Consider the following 17,228-nt stretch of genomic DNA (forward strand, 5'->3'; position numbering starts at 1 on the left):
CCCTAACTAAGTGAAGGGTGTCCCCATAACTATGAGGCACCACATACCCATAGCATTATTCCCTTTGCAGCCTCAGCATTAACTCCTCTGGCAACCATCAACCCCACTTGTAGCCTTTGCAAGGGTGGTATCTTGGCTGCCCCCCTTGCAATCTTGTCTCCGTCTCTGCAGTGTTAGCGGGCCACCCGCGGCCACGATTGGAGCTGCTGCACATGTGCATTAGCTTCTCAGGCAGAGGGCTCTGATCAGAAAAGCTCTCTGCACTAGATACAGACAGCCGAGGGAGCTGATGCGCATGCAACTGTTATGAGACCCTAGCTGCGGCAGTGAGCCTCCTCCTCCTCAGCCCTTTGGGTACTATATGCTATGTGTGTATGCTCTGTGTGTCTCTACGCACGTACGTACGTACCTAGGCTATGTGTGTGTATGCTAAGTGTGTATGCTGTGTGTGTATACTGTATATATGTATAATGTGTGTGTGTGTGTGTGTGTGTACGCTGTGTGTGTATGCATGCTTGTGTGTGTCTATGTTGTGTTTTTGTGTGCGTATATGTATTGTGACAAGATCACTGGCATAGTGGTGGAAGGCCAGTACATTTTGCCTAGGTTCCTAACCTATATATTTTAAAAAACAGGAAAATGTATTTGTTAACAGCTTTGTGGGCTTTTGACAAAGCTGAAAAAGGGTTCCTGGGGTTAATGAATGAAAAGAGAAGGCAGGCTCCATTCATTAGGCCCAGATCGTGATTTTGGGCTTTTGGCCTCACAGGAGGCTAGTTAGGGCTTTCAGCTGTGTGGCTGTGTTTTACTTTTAACCACTTAACTGATAATTTGCTTTTTGAAAGAAAAAAAAAAAAATGTAAATAAGAGCAATTTAAACATGATTCAATATAATTTTTACGTATACTACCAAATATTACTCTGTATAGCAGGGGGCACTCTTATCAATTGAATGTAATGAAATTAATATAAAACATAACATTTATCAAATATGAACTTAAAAGTAAGACGAAAAATACTTTTACACACATAAAACTCAGACAAAATATAAACTGCGGTATTTATCAATGTTACCACAGAAAAACTGATATTTTGCTATAAATAAGAATTCAATATATATAAGATATTGCGTTAATTTCCCTTATTCATGTTTAATGGGAAAGAGGAGAAATATTAGATATGCTTGTTCAGATAGTAAATCACTTAATAATTCTTATAGCAAAAATTGCTCTCTATAGGTATTGCAGCCATATCTTAAACCGGCATCTGGCGGAGTAACCCTTTAATCATATGCTTATCCACAGAAATGGGTAAACCCTTAATCATGTAATTATGCACACTAATACCATTTATTAGTGTTAATTAGGGGTGTATAACATCCATGAGGTACATCAAATCACATTTTCCATTTGTATGTAGAAATTATCCATTCTAATGATGTATACTCTTATCCTCCTTTCAAAATGATCCCAACTGGCTCATAGATAATAATTATTGTGCCAGCAATGTTATTTTTGAGAACAGTCCCAACTTAACATATGCATATATCATTTGGTTGTAACATGGAAACAGCCTAGTATAGCGTGTATATGTGTTCCATAATGTCTACAAGCATACACATATTGTTAAATGCCTACAAGCATACACGTCTGGATCATCAAAAAACGTACAGTCCCCGATGTGAAAATAAAAAGTTGCACAAAAGGATGCTCGGCACTACTGAGTCACGCAGCTCTCATTCGTTGTGTAATGCGACTTGTAGCACACAGAGGATAGATGTATATAGACACATCTATAGAATACAAAGAGAAAGCCAGCCACTCTGTGTATGGGGTGGTGGAGGCTACAGCATACTTGCCTACATCCTTGGAATGTCTGGGAGACTCCTGAATTTGTAGAGTACTTCCAGGCTCCCAGGAGAGTAGACCAGCCTCCTGAATCCCAGGTACTTCCACAGTGAGGTTGGCATGAATGGCGATTTGCTTTGCCTCAACATCTCCCATAGGATATTCTGGAAGGGGCAATTAAAAAATATGAGTTACAGGTCCAAAGCTGAAAAACGCTCAGTCTCGTCTCAATGCATCTAGATTGTGGGGGCAGGCAATCTATAAGATTGGGACCCCTTAAGTGGCAACTTTTTCACCCCAGTGGTCCTAGTAAGATGGACAGGAGTGAAACACTACATTCTGGGCCCAATAACATATTTTAAGGGTGGCTCTAGCTCTGGTCTACTGAGTGTCACACTCCGGACCTTAAAAACCACTTTCTTCCCTCTCCAGTGTCTGTCCAGGCTAGTGTTGAGGTCTGCTCACGCTGTGCATCACTCCCAGATAGCACAGAAGTCCACTCATGCTGCACATTGCTCCCGGCTGGCGTTGAGGTCTGTCTGTGCTGCTCCTGCCACGTCCACTCAGTGTCCTGTCATTGATGACAATGGAGATGGCTCTTTGCAGCCCCTTGCTCACAACGTGTATTCCCAGCATGGTGGCACACAAGCTGCACACCAGAGTTACTTCCTAAACCACAGTATGGGTACAGCCACGATGCACTCTGTTACCTGATGCTCTTCCTCCACTCAGAGCGCTGCTCCCAGACCAGTTGATCACTGCATCCAATCCCTGGGGATCCTCCCCTATAAATTAAATTTCCTGACTGGCCTCTGGTGTCAGTACAACATCACTTCTGCTGAAGTTACAGCTCTGTGCTGAGCTCCCAGGTACTCTATATATGAACAGTTCCAGTCCGTATGATTCCAGTTCCAAGTCTACTTATAAGTCTCTATTCCATCTAACACTCCAGTCTGGTTACAAGTCTTCATTCCATCTAACACTACAGTCTGGTAGTACCACAGAGACTTGTTTGTATATGCCTCCATCGGTCCTAGCCAATATCTCCAAACATCGGGCCCAATTGAATATATGCAAACATTGATTTCAAACCAAGCAAGTTCTCCAATTCCTCAGTTTCAAACCGATCAAGTTCTTCAATATCAACAACTGTCTTAAACTGGTTTGAGACCGATGTTGATGAAATGAAAAATTTGATAGGTTTGAGACAGATGTTGATGAATTGAAGAACTTGATCAATCAAGTTCTTCAATTCATCAATATCGGTCTCAAACCGACCCTGCTCTCAATACAGCATCATTGGTCCTAATCCGATTCTGCTCATCTCTTCAGTATCATATATTCAGTTCCCATTTTAACCTACTGTTCAATAAAGACATTTACTTTACTGTCCTCGCCTTCAGGTCCATCATCCTCTACAGTTCATATAACTCCTCACATCATACATGAGGAAGTCCTGGTTCAAGCCATCTAGTTTCAACCATGCTTCCCAAGTCTCCTCTTCAGCCTCCTATGCCTGTTCCAACCAAATCCCAACCTCAGGCATGACACTGAGCTTGTCACTGCAGTGCAGTGAAGGCAGCTCTGTGGGTTACATAGATGTTTTCAATCCCAATACTTGTACTGCCATCGCTTGATGCATGACATTTTTATCAGTCATGAGAGGTTAATAAGAGCACCCCTAAGAAATGTAAAAAGGTGTCTCCTGTGCTTGCATTAAGATGATAGAGGGTACGGGTAGTTGCCAAACTATCACTGATGAATGGAGTGTGAAGGCTATGGGCCCCAATTCATCAGGTTGACAGTTCCACCAATGATTTAAACTGACCATACACTAAAATATTATCATTTGAACCATCCATCTAGTTGGCTGGTTGGTACCTTAATCTGCTGGTGTGTGGGAGCAAATGATAATTGGTCATTTGCTCCCACACTCTGGAAAATGGTCAAAAAAGGTTGCTCCAATGAGCAGGAAGATCTCAACTACTTGGGCAATATTTGTTTCAGTGTAGTTGGAAAATTGGACACTTTCCTCCCAACTGTACGGTTTTAACAGAAGTCCACCTACTTCTGCTCCCCCTGTAAAGCTGTCCTGCAATCTGCAGTACGAGGCAGGGGACCCACAGATCAGGTAAGCTTTATGGTTTTTTTTTCAAAGATGTCAATGTCAACTTGTGGACTCCTTCAGGTCAGTATGACCAGGTAAGTATAAAATAAAAGAAGGCTGAAAGTAAACTTTGTTTACTGTGTTTAATTTATATGTTTTTAACTCAAACTGCCTATGTGGTTTTATTTAAAAAGCCCAGGTACTATTGGTGTACCAGGGGGAAGGGGAAGGGGGGGACATGAGCACCTTTATAGTACCAAATTAACTCTATTGGTGGTATTCAATTGTTATAGCGTGCCCAATCTCCCGTCTAAAGTGACGCGAGATCGCGGGCACTATTCAATTGTTGCAGTTCTTTGTGCTGATCACACCCAAAGTGGTCGGGTTTAGCCGCGTAAAGCAGCTACCCCCGACCAAAGTGCTGGGCTGCGAGCTGAAATGGTGTGCCGGCAGCTGATCACACCCGACAGGAGGAACAATTGAATAGCTCATGTTGGGCGCGTACAAGGGCACAACAATTGTATTCCACCCTAAGTACCAGGTTGCCTTGCTGAAACCTGTAGTTTAACATAATAAATTGGAAAAAAATCCCCATTTTGTTAAAAAAAAAAAGAGTCAAATAAGGTTTTTAAAATTGTATTATTTCTTTGAAACATATAGAATTAGGTAGACAATGTCCGACTACTTCTGTGACATCACAAGTTGGCTGGTCTGATGAAAAAGTTGGCTGGTTGGTCTGATGAAAATGTTGGTTAGGTCTATGGAGTATTTTTTATTGAAAATGTTTTTCCAATTAAACAATACAATATAACAATAAATACAAAAAAATACACACAATAATTATCACACATCAAAATCGTAAAACATATCCATCACAAATATATAATAATACATTGGCAAACTGCAGAAAAAGAGAATAATAGACTCAGTGCAGAAAAGTATCAAAATAATCTAGTACAGAATATACAATATATATCGCGGTAGAGCATTAACACTTAAATGCTAGGGCACAGAATGTCCATTCCCAATATGCATTAGATAATCATATATGCTCAGCATCAAGCAAAATTCAACTATAGTCTGACTCCCAATCAATAAACATAACATCAAATTTAGAATCTAGGTAAAGTATGCTGATCCGGTGGCAACTTAGCATATGTAGATTGTAACCATCTCTGCCAAATTTGATCAAACTTGGATTCAGCTTTACGAGTAGAATATAAATACCTCTCATGAGATATTGTGGTATTAACTAGAGCAACCCACGTTTGAAACTCAGGACCTGTACTAGCCATCCACGCTCTCGCTATACAAACTTTGGCCAAGGTACAGAAATTAAGAATGTATTGTCTAGTGTACCCATCAAAAACCTCCTCAGCCAAAGTACCAAGAGTACAAACTGCCGGAGTCAAAGCAGATTGGGGTATATTTGATGATGCAATCACTCCAATTACCTGGCCCCAGAAACTTGGGCAGGACCAAAGGAGATGCCAAAAGGTCCCTTGGGAACAGTGACGGTTCTAGGTGCGGGCTAACAGGGCCGACACCTAGAGGGCGCCACTGAGAAAAAAAACCTAGAAGGGAAAAAAAATACGCCGGTCCCAAAGCCGCCGCCGGGAGGCTGCATTTGCCGGGCGCCCGCTGATATTTGTTATCAGCAGGCACCCGGCTCCCTCCCTGCAGCGGCAGCCAAAAGCCGGAGCTCACTCCTGAGCTCCGGCTTCCGGCAGAGAGAGCACTATGGGAGGGACGTCATGATGTCATGACATTTCTCCCATAGATCCGAGGAGCCGCGGTCGGACCGGACTGCAGCGGAAGCAGTAGCGGGAGCGGGGCTAAAGGTAAGTATTGTGGGTTTTTTTTCAGTCGGAAGCACTGGGGGCACGATTATAGGGGCATTACTACTGGGGGGCATTACTACTGGGGGACGACTATAGGGGGCATTACTACAAGTGGGCACAACTACAGGTGGGCACAACTACAGGGGGCATTATTTCTGGGGGCATTACTAATGGGGGCAGTACTACTGGGGACATTACTATAGGGGGCATTACTAATGGGGGCAGTACTACTGGGGAGCATTACTAATGGGGGCACTACTATAGGGGGCATTACTAATGGGGGCATTACTACTGGGGGCATTACTACTGTGGCCACTACTAATGGGGGCATTACTACTGGGGAGCATTACTAATGGGGGCATTACTACTGTGGGCACTACCATAGGGGGCATTACTAATTGGGAGATTACTACTGTGGAGCTTTACTACTGGGGGAACTACTATAGGGGGCATTACTACTGGGGGCATTACCACTGGGGGTACTACTAATGGGGGCACCGCTACTGGGGCCATTGTGTAAGGGGCACCACTGCTGTGGGCATTGTATAAGGGGCACTACTACTGTGGGCATTGTATTAGGGGCACTACTACTGTGGGCCTTGTGTATAAGGTACACTAATTTTGGCATTATGTAAAAGGGGCACCACTTTGTGTCATAACATAAGGGACTACTGTATGGTGTAATTTGAATTGGGGATAATGTATTATAAAGGTAATTACTGTGTGTGGCACAATGTATTATACAGGTCATGACTGCATGTGGCATAATGTTTTATACAGGTCATTACTGCGTGTGGCATAATGTGTTATAAAGGGCATTACTGCGTGTGGCATAATGTGTTATAAAGGGCATTACTGCGTGTGGTATAATGTGTTATAAAGGGCATTACTGCGTGTGGCATAATGTGTTATAAAGGGCATTACTGCGTGTGGTATAATGTGTTATAAAGGGCATTACTGCGTGTGGCATAATGTGTTATAAAGGGCATTACTGCGTGTGGCATAATGTGTTATAAAGGGCATTACTGCGTGTGGTATAATGTGTTATAAAGGGCATTACTGCGTGTGGCATAGTGTATTATAAAGGGCATTACTGCGTGTGGCATAGTGTGTTATAAAGGGCATTACTGCATGTGGCATAATGTGTTATAAAGGCCATTACTGCATGTGGCATAATGTGTTATAAAGGCCATTACTGTGTGTGGCATAATGTTATGTTATCTACAAAACGTTCTTTTTTTTGGGGGGGGGGGGGGGGGGGCGCTACTGGGAACTTTCGCCCTGAGCTCCACAATGTCTAGAACCGCTTGGGAACACCCAAATTTAGGACAAATTTCATCAGCACGTCCCCCCAAATTGAAGGAGATGTACAGGGGTGAGGTAAGTCCTGTTTAGTATAAATAATTGAATTTACTGGAGTCAAATAGCTGCCGTGGATTCTCTTGGACTACCAAGGGCCAGAGACCAGTATTCATCACACATTGGGCCTAAATCCACTTCCCACTTTTGTTTAAGACTTGGAAGGTTAGATGAATGGTGAGCATTCATAATAAAGGAGCAAAGACATGAGAGAGCTCTATGAGCGTTTAGGGACAATAGGAACAACTTGAGCACAGAATCCTGTAACATCAGAGGGGCGCCCGCAAATTGTGAATTTAAAGCGTGTCTAAGCTTGTAAATATCTGAAGAATAGTGTATGGGGAGGATTGAATTCACTACATAATAGGGTAAATGATTTTAGAACATTATCGCCATAGACCTGTCTCAACACAGTTATTCCTCTGCTACCCCATACTGCTTCCGCCTCTAAGGATGACAGTTCTGGCAATGCTTTAGCATTCCATAAGGGAGTATCAGGGTCGATATCTGTGAAATCCAGGAGTTTATTAACCAGCACCCATATTTTAACAGCTTGTAGAAGTAGATGGGGACCCAGTCTATATTCCTTATTGGCCAATAGGGCCTGCAAGGGTGTATGTCTCGGTGTTGCCTGAGCTACCAGGAAAGCGTGAAGGGCATTTACTGAGGTATCTTGAAGCCAAAGCCTCAAGTGTGATAGTTGAGCTGTATAGTAGTAAAACTGAAAATACGGCACTGCCAGACCTCCATCAGATTTGGCTCTAGTAATATTTGTAACTAATTCGAGCTTGTTTATCCACCCAGACCAGAGAGGAAACCAAGCCCTCCACCTTGCGGAATAATGATATTGGAAGGTTAATAGGGGACTGGAGGAAAATATATAGAAACTTAGGCTGGATCACCATCTTAACCAGGTTGACTCTACCAGTTAATGTAAGTGGAACATTTAGGGCAATATAATCCGATGAAGAGTTGCTAATCCAAACTCCTAAATACTTAAATGTATCCACCCAACGAAGAGGCAGAGTTATTAAAGGGCTATCTGGGCAGGACCCTCGAAGGGGAAGGAAATGTGATTTCTCCCAGTTTGTGGTCAGGCCAGAAAACATAGCAAATGTGGACATCAGTTGAAGGACAACCGGCATAGATGTAGAATAATCAGACAAAAAAAGCAACAGGTCGTCAGCATATAAAGCCACTTTATCTTCTCTACCCCCAAGCCGAAGTCCACTAATGTCTGGAAGGGCGCGTAACAGACATGCCAGAGGTTCTATAGCAAGTGTGAATAAGGCTGGAGACAAAGGGCATCCATGTCTCGTGCCTCTGGCTAGGGCAAAAGAAGGAGAGATATATCCATTAATAGATATTCTGTCACAAGTAGCATAATACAGTAACTTCACCCATTTTATGAACACCGGACCTATTCCAAAACTTTTCATGACCTCCCACAGAAAAGGCCACTCCACGGAGTCAAAAGCTTTAGCTGCATCTAAGGACACAATAGCTGAGGAGGACTCTGCTCCATGGGAGACCTGAATATGGGTATAAAGACGTCTAATGTTCACTGCTGTGGATTGTCCAGGCATAAATCCAGTCTGGACTGGGTGGACTATATTAGTAATTACTTTGTTAAATCTGATAGACAATATCTTTGCCAGTATTTTGGCATCATTAGGAATCAATGATATAGGGCGGTAAGTCTGGTAACCTAGAATCCTTCCCAGGTTTGAGCAGTAATATTATTCATGCTTCTGACATAGAGGGGGTGAAAATGTCTTCTTCAACCAATTTATTATATATTTCCAACAATTGTGGAATAAATAAAGGAGCATGTTTTTTATAGAGTTCTACTGGAATGCCGTCTAGCCCCGAAGCTTTGCCCCCTGGGAAAGATCCTATAGCCGTCCCCAGGGCCGGTTCTAGACCTTGTGGAGCTCAGGGCGAAAGTCTCCTTGGGCACCCCCATACCTGAAAGAGTAACAGTGCGCGCTGAAGGCGTCGCCAAATAAAATAGCGGCGTGGCTTAATGGGAAAGGGGTGTGACCACAGAATAGTACTGATTCACATTACGGTACACAGTAGTGTCAGTTATTCAAATTACACCACACAGTACAACATTTTATACATGTTACACCACAGTAGAGCCCCTTATACACATTATGCCATGGTGGAGAGACTGCAGAAGACTAAGAGGGGGCTCAAGGCAGGTAGCTACAGCACTGTCCGTTGTAATGTATATTATCAGTGGTGCGTCTGGCAGAGAAGGAGCCGGGCACACCGCTACTTTTATACATACATTGCAGCGCCCAGTGGGTGGTAGACGGTCAGTGGCGGCGGTGCATACTGCATACACAGGTGGATTGGGACTTCCCCAGAACACTTTATATGCTAGGAAATGTTGATCTCCATGTTAACTGAAAACTCTGACAAACACATATTACCCTCATACTAACAAATATAACACACAAAAACAGCCTCCCCCACTGACAACTCTCACACACATTTCTCCTACACACACTGACAGCACAAATACACAAATCCCTCCACCACAAATCCCCTCGCTCACCATGGTGTCTCAGCGGACAGCGGGATATGGCTCGCAGCACAGAAGATCAACAGGCAGCCCAGGGACTGTCACACAGCAGCAGCCATGTTTTCTCTTCTCAGGGGCTCAGTCAGGGAGGCAGGCTGCTAATGATTCTCCTCCGTGACCCTCCTCTCTACCACGTAGCCTCTCCCAAAATGCCAGCACTGCGATCCCCTACCCCTATCCAAATCACATACACTGCACTCCCCTTCCCCTATCCACAGACCATACTCTGCTCCCTTTCCTCTGTCCACATCCCACACTAAGCTCCCCTTCCCCTATCCACATCCCACACACTGCTGTCCCCTTCCCCATCCCTCACACTGTGCTCCCCTTCTTCTATCCACATCCCACACATGGCTCCTCTACCCCATCCACATCCCACACATGGCTCCCCATCCACATCCCACACATGGCTACCCTTCCCCCATCCACATCCCACACATGGCTACCCTACCCCATCCACATCCCACACATGGCTACCCTTCCCCCATCCACATCCCACACATGGTTACCCTTCCCCCATCCACATCCCACACATGGCTCCCCATCCACATCCAACACATGGCCTTCCCCATCTACATCCCATACATGGCTCCCCTCACCCCATCCACATCCCACACATGGCTCCACATCCCCCATCCACATCCCACACATTACTCCCCATTCCCCATCCACATCCCACATATGGCTCCCCTTCCCCCATCCACATCCCACATATGGCTCCTCTTCCCCCATCCACATCCCACACATGGCTCCCCTTCCCCCATCCACATCCCACACATGGCTCCCCTTCCCCCATCCACATCCCACACATGGCTCCCCATCCCCCGTCCACATCCCACACATGGCTCCCCTTCCTCCATCTACATCCCACACATGGCTCCCCTTGTGTTCCCATTCCTCTCCTCCTCCTAATACCACGGCATAAAATGTCCTAATCCCACCTCCTCCGGCAGCCGCGGCTCCTTCACTTAACGTCTTCTCCCCCTCCTGGCTACAACTAGTGACTCACTTACTTCCCTTTTCTTTATTCCTACTTATGGCTGCAGGCTCCTCACTGACAGCGTCTTCTTTCTCCAGCACGCTCGTGACATCACGCGTGCAGTGCAGGGTAGGGGGAAAAAAAAAACCTTGATTGTGCCAGGTCATGTGATCCCTGGCCCTCCGTGCCTAATTACTGCAGCAAAGCAACGCAAGCGCAGGGGAGCCCGGCCATAATCCGTGCAGTCTGCGCACTGCTCCTGTCAGGGAGGAGGGGAGGGAGCAGCACATCTGGGTCGGAGGTAGGGGGGCCTGGTACTGGTGGGCAGCGGTTGCAGCTAGGACCTGCTACCGCCACCAAGACTGATTAAAAAAAACACATGGGGACTCAGCGGCGCCCTACAGGGACCGGCGCTCCGGGTGATGGCCCTGTTAGCCCGGCCCTAGAACGTCCCTGGCCATCCCCACCTTCTCTTCTGAAAAAGGAGCATCCAAGAAGGCTGCATCTTCCGGAGAGAGGGAAGGCAATCCTATATCTGCAACTATGGAGTACCGTTTTAGTTGGACAGTTGGTTTAAGATGGAAACACAAAGATTATCTTTCCGTCCAGCCAGTGGTGGAACTAGAGAGTGGTGGGCCCAGGTGCAAGAATATGCTTTGGGCCCCCCTATGCAGTGCCCCACGTAGTGGTACCCCTATGCAGTGCCCCCAGTAGTAGTCCCCCCTAGGTGCAGTGCCCCCAGTAGTAGTCCCCCCTAGGTGCAGTGCCCCCAGTAGTAGTTCCCCCTAGGTGCAGTGCCCCCAGTAGTAGTTCCCCCTAGGTGCAGTGCCCCAAGTAGCATTCCCTCCTATGTGCAGTGCCCCTAGTTGTAGTCCCCGCTATGTGCACTGCCCCCAGTAGTATGCCCCTATGTGCAGTGCCCCCAATAGTAGTCCGCCTATAGAACAAACACACACACAAAAAAAACTCTTACCTGAATCCCCGCTCCTGCGCCCGCTGCTGTCTGCTCCTCTGTCCTCCTGACCCGCTCTCGTTCTGCACTATGGGAGCCGGAAAGCAGAGCTCGTGAGTGAGCTCCTGCCCGGCTTTTTCCATGGACGAAGCAGCCAATGAGAGTCTGTCTGACTCTCATTGTCTGCCAAAACAAACACACCGCCACTGGGTAGTATGAGTGTACTACACGGGGCCAGCAGCGGTGTTTGTTGTGTAGTGCAGACCGCACTCATTGCGGCCTGCACTACACGGTGGGGCCCTGCGTACACTGATGGCAGGTGTAGCGGCACTGTTGACTGCAGGGGCTATGGGTCCCTGCACCACAGTGGGCCCCGGTACAAGCCACCAGCTGCACCGCAGCTAGTTACGCCACTGCATCCAGCTAACTAGTTGGCTGGTTGGAATGAAAGCCTGGTAATGAATGGGAGCAAATTACAATCGTCGTTTGCTCCCAAGTGCAGTAAAACAGACCTGGTTCAGACCTGGTCGCAAGTGGGGATTTGGCCGCTATTGACCATTGTTTTGGTTATTGCACATACACTACAGTGCGCATGTGCACCGATGCTGCTGCGGCTCCAGTGGCAGTGTAGGGAAAGCCGATAAGGGGCGGCGATGAGAAGCATCTTTAACGCAGGCAGGTCACCGGTATTTTAAAGGCGTGCCAATGCCAGCGCCTTCCATTGCAGATTCACTGGCCTTGGCAGCTTATTTGATGTGAACATTGTGAGTAACCTTAGGGTTACTCAGATGCCTGATGCATAGGCAAACATAGGGGGGGGAGCGGGTTTCCGGTTGTCTGGAAACCCCCCTCCCCAGCCCACGCCAGGACCACAATAGAGAGAGTAATATAATAGAATTTTACTTGCGCTGCATGTTCTTCTCAGTATCACTAATTAAATCATTAGTACCACCTGTGGATCTTTTAACATGTGTCAGACAGCAATAAATACAGCTATGCACAAACTAGGAAATCTGGAAAACATGCACTGTTAGGGGTGCACTGCTATAGACCATATATAGGCTTAATTATTAATACTGGATAATAATACACTATACAGTGCATAACGAGACCAATGTGTACATATATATCCAGTGCAGTGCTATGTTTTTCTGCTGCTCCCCCAGACTCCTGTACTTGCTCCTATACTCTGGAATGATGCTCACATCTGAAACAAAAACATACAGTTAAGGCAGGATGGCCCTACTGCCACATTTAATGGCTTACTGTGATAGCTGGTCCTGTGTACTGTATGCTGGAATTATGACACACAATACACTTTGTATGACGCAAAGATGGATAAGTGCTAATTATACCCTCTTCATGGACTGGTCACACTCACTCTAAAATCAAGCATTTGGAAACCCCCCTCAAGAAATCCTGCATTTGCCACTGGGTCCACCAATATTCTCAATGGTGATCCGATGCTGCATCTGCAGACGCATGCAGCGGATCTGAGAAAGCACAGGTGGGCGTCTCAATTCAAAAGACGACACCTGCATCATTTACATACCTTCTCAGATCTGCTGCTACCGATATATTTATTTATATGCAGGGAAGCCGGCACTCCTTTGCTACTCTGAGACAACTGCGTTCGGTGCCCTCCTCATTGCCTCCCCAGTGGAGAAAGCAAGTAAATATGTGGCAGACTGGCGGCACTCTGAACGGCTTGAACAAAATGAAACTGACCCCACTTAGTGCAATCGACGTTTCAATGCCAACGCATTTTCATCAGGATACAAAAGATACATAAAAAATGGTCTTACCTTTATACACACTAACCAGTGCACCGGACATTCGAATCCCGCTGGAGGCGCGGGTCCTATGACGTCACACGTGAGACACCAACCACCACAGAACTACAAGTACGGAAGCCTGTATGGTTCAAAAATAATTAGCAAATGTAAAAATATGAAATATTATAACAAGAATGAGTTATCAAGATCGTAATTGTTAAATATATGACTAATAAAGACAATATAATGGCACAAAAACAAATGGACCTAAAAATGGAAAAGGAAAAGAAACCAAATATGAAAATGTTAAGTCTGTGGATGTTAGGCTGAAATGCTAATCCAAACACCAGCATAATTGTCAAGAATAATTAAGAAATTTATATGTTTCACAAAAACAATGCAACCCAAGCTGCTCATTTAACCCTTTGGGGGCCAAAGTATCTAACCTGTAGATCCAACGCGATTCTGTTTGTAGGAGACGGAGAGATCTATCTCTGCCTCTGATTAATGGAGGTATGAAATCAATGATTCTATATTTCAAGGAAGCTAGGTTATGTCTAGCCTCTAAGAAATGTTTAGCCACAGGTTGTTCAGCATGACCCTTCTCAAGTGCTAACCTAATGGCACTTCTATGAAGGGCCATGCGTTCCTTGAACATTCTCTCTGTTTTGCCAATGTAGCATTTGCTACATGGGCAAACGATCATATATACGACAAATTTAGTTGTACAAGTAACAAAATGATGTATTAAATATTTCTTGCCTGTTTGGGGATGATTAAAACTCTCCCCACTTATCATGTACCTGCATGTCATGCAATTGGCACATTTATAACATCCTGGTTTGGGGGGTCGAAAAAAATGTCCTGATTTAGCTGGATCAAGTTACGTGACATCTGATTTGACCAGCATGTCTCTAAGGTTTCTTCCTCGAGTGTGACAATGAAGAATTGAACTATGAGCTAATGCTGGAAGCTCTGTGTCTGAGGAAATTATTGGCCATAATGATCGTGTTTGTTGTTTAACCAAGGTACTACCAGTATTGTATTGTGTAGTCCATGGTAATACTTGAGATTTTACAGTTGTCTTTTGTGGTTCCAATAAAGAAGTGCATGTGGCAGCGAGAACTTTTTGTTTATGTTTGAGTAATAATTTGAGATCATAACCTCTCTGAACAAATTTAGATATCATAGTATCAATATTCTCTTCTGCTTTTGTTTTATCATTGTTAATTCTACAACTACGGATGAATTGAGAATAGGGCAAACTATTAATGAGACTTGGAGGATGATAACTTTGCTTTTGTAGGAAGTTATTTCGGTCTGTTGGTTTCGAATACACCGTGGTGTTTAGACCCGTATCAGATTTAGTAATTAATACGTCCAGAAAGTGGATAGATTCTGTACTGAATTCATAAGTGAATTTAATTGGATGTGACATATTATTATGGGTCTCAAGAATGGATGTTAAAGATTCTGGAGAACCAGTCCATAAAATTAATATGTCATCTATATATCGTACATATAGAGATATATTTTGCATGACTTCTCTGTTGGAAAAGAAAACATAATTTTCAACCATGAACATGTAACTGTTAGCTAGTGAGGGTGCCACGGCAGAATCCATGGCACACCCCGCTAGCTGCAGAAAGAAACCACCATTAAAACAAAAGTAATTTTTCTTCAATGTCAATTCTAAAAGAGTAACAAACAAATTAATGTCTGGTCCTTGATATCTTGGATTGTTGGTAAGAAGCAAATGGACAGCAGAGAGACCGGCATGATGAGGGATGCAAGTATATACATTTTTCACGTCTATTGTACATAACAATGTGTCGGTCGGAATAGTTGGAATCATCTGTAGTCTGTTTAATAGATCCGTTGTGTCTTTGAGGTATGTTTTTTCATTTTGTACACATTGTTGCAAAAAGTGATCCAAATATATTGCTATTGGTTGGTATAAAGAACCCCGGGCGGAGATGATTGGTCTACCCGGTGGCTTTAATAGTGACTTGTGCACTTTAGGGACTGTGTACAGCAAGGGTATTATCAGAAATTCTGTTGTAAGTGCTGATCTTATTTCTGATGTAATTAAACCTTGGTCGGTAGCTTGTGTCAATAATTGATCCAGCTCCTTCTTAAAAAGCACTGTAGGGTCGCTATTAAGCCGGCAATAAGTTTGAGAATCTGCAAGTTGGAGGTTAATTTCTGAAATGTAATCACTTTTATTCTGGATGGTAATAGAACCTCCTTTGTCTGAAGGACGAATCACTATGTCTTCGTATGTACTCAGATCTTTTAAGGCAATTTTCTCTCCAGCTGATAGGTTGGAGTATCTTTTTTTTATTAGTGTTTTTATTTTTCATAGCTGTATTTACATTTCCCTTTACAAGCCTTGAAAATGTTTGAATAGAATGGTTCGTTGAAGGTGGATGGAATTTAGACCCTTTTTGTATGGCACGCATCTTCTCTGGAATAGGTGATGCGATATAAGGATAATGAGTGGGGGGTTTTTGAAAAAACTCTAAGTTTTAATGATCTATTAAGCCTAAAAGTTTCTAATTCCCACTGGAAAGAATCAAAATGAACTGTTGGTACAAACGAGAGGCCACGGTTAAGAACTTTCACTTCATCTGGTTTCAATTGTCTGGAAGATAAATTGAATATTATGTTCTCCTCTGAAGCGGAGGTTTTTTGTATATATTTATTTCTTTATATATATATATATATATATATATTGTGATAAGAACACTGGTAAAGTGGTCAGTGGTAGATACATTTATCCTAGGTTTTTAACCAATGTGTTCTAAAAACCCCCAGGAGAAAAGTCTGCAGTGAAGCAGATTTGCGTGTCGGCTTTTTGAAAAGTCGGTTTGGGTCTTGGGGGTGTGGATGTGAAGAGAGGGAGGGCTCCATCCACAGGCCACTCCAGGTTTTGGCCTTTTTGGCCTGTTAGCTGGCTCATTAGGGTCTGCACCTGGGACTGGCTGATATAGGCTGTGTGTGATTGTAAGCTGGTGTCTCATACCTGGGAGAGCAAGCAGACTGGCTGGCACAGAGACACTTGTAGGGGTATTCAATATGGGAGCAATAACATTGTTTTTGCGTTAATATCGCACTTATGACGTCATTATCGCAGGTTTTAGTTTTACACCGTATTCAATTTCAAAGACTTATCGCAGTTTTGAAAAGTCTTTGATAAAAAACGGTGATAACTTTTCACCATTGAATAGGTGTCGAAAAAAAGTGCAGAATTGGGGTTTAGGGGTGCAGGCTTAAAAAAAAGTAGCCTGCACCCCTGGGAATGACATTTAAAAAAGAACTGTGTCAAAAAAAGTTTAAAAAAAAATAGGGACACCCCAAAAAATGTATTTAAAAATTGGGGTGAAAAAAAAAATGGGAAAAAAATTATTAACAATAGGGAAATAGGTTCAGGGCTATTCTGCAAGTATGCGGCAGATGTTTTCTAGAATAGATTTATAGCGGCAGGTGTACAAATGCAGAACTTTTAAAAACTTACTTTAGGGACATCAAAATATGATAGTACCCATTTTCATGTACCCCAAATTTGATGGGACCACTTAAAAAAATGAAAAAAAAAAAACCTAAGTGCTCTTCTGCATCACTTCTTCAATGTCGGGAAAAAACACCTGTTGCGGCTATTTAAATCCCCGACTTTCATTTAAAGGCTAAAACGGGGGTACCCATAGTGATCCCCCATGTTTTTACAACTTTAGGGGGGTCTTACAATTTTTTTAAGGAAAAATTTGTAACTTTA

This window comes from Taudactylus pleione, unplaced genomic scaffold (assembly GCF_031769625.1).
Source record: "Taudactylus pleione unplaced genomic scaffold, aTauple2 ptg000205l, whole genome shotgun sequence".
Classification (NCBI taxonomy): domain Eukaryota; kingdom Metazoa; phylum Chordata; class Amphibia; order Anura; family Myobatrachidae; genus Taudactylus; species Taudactylus pleione.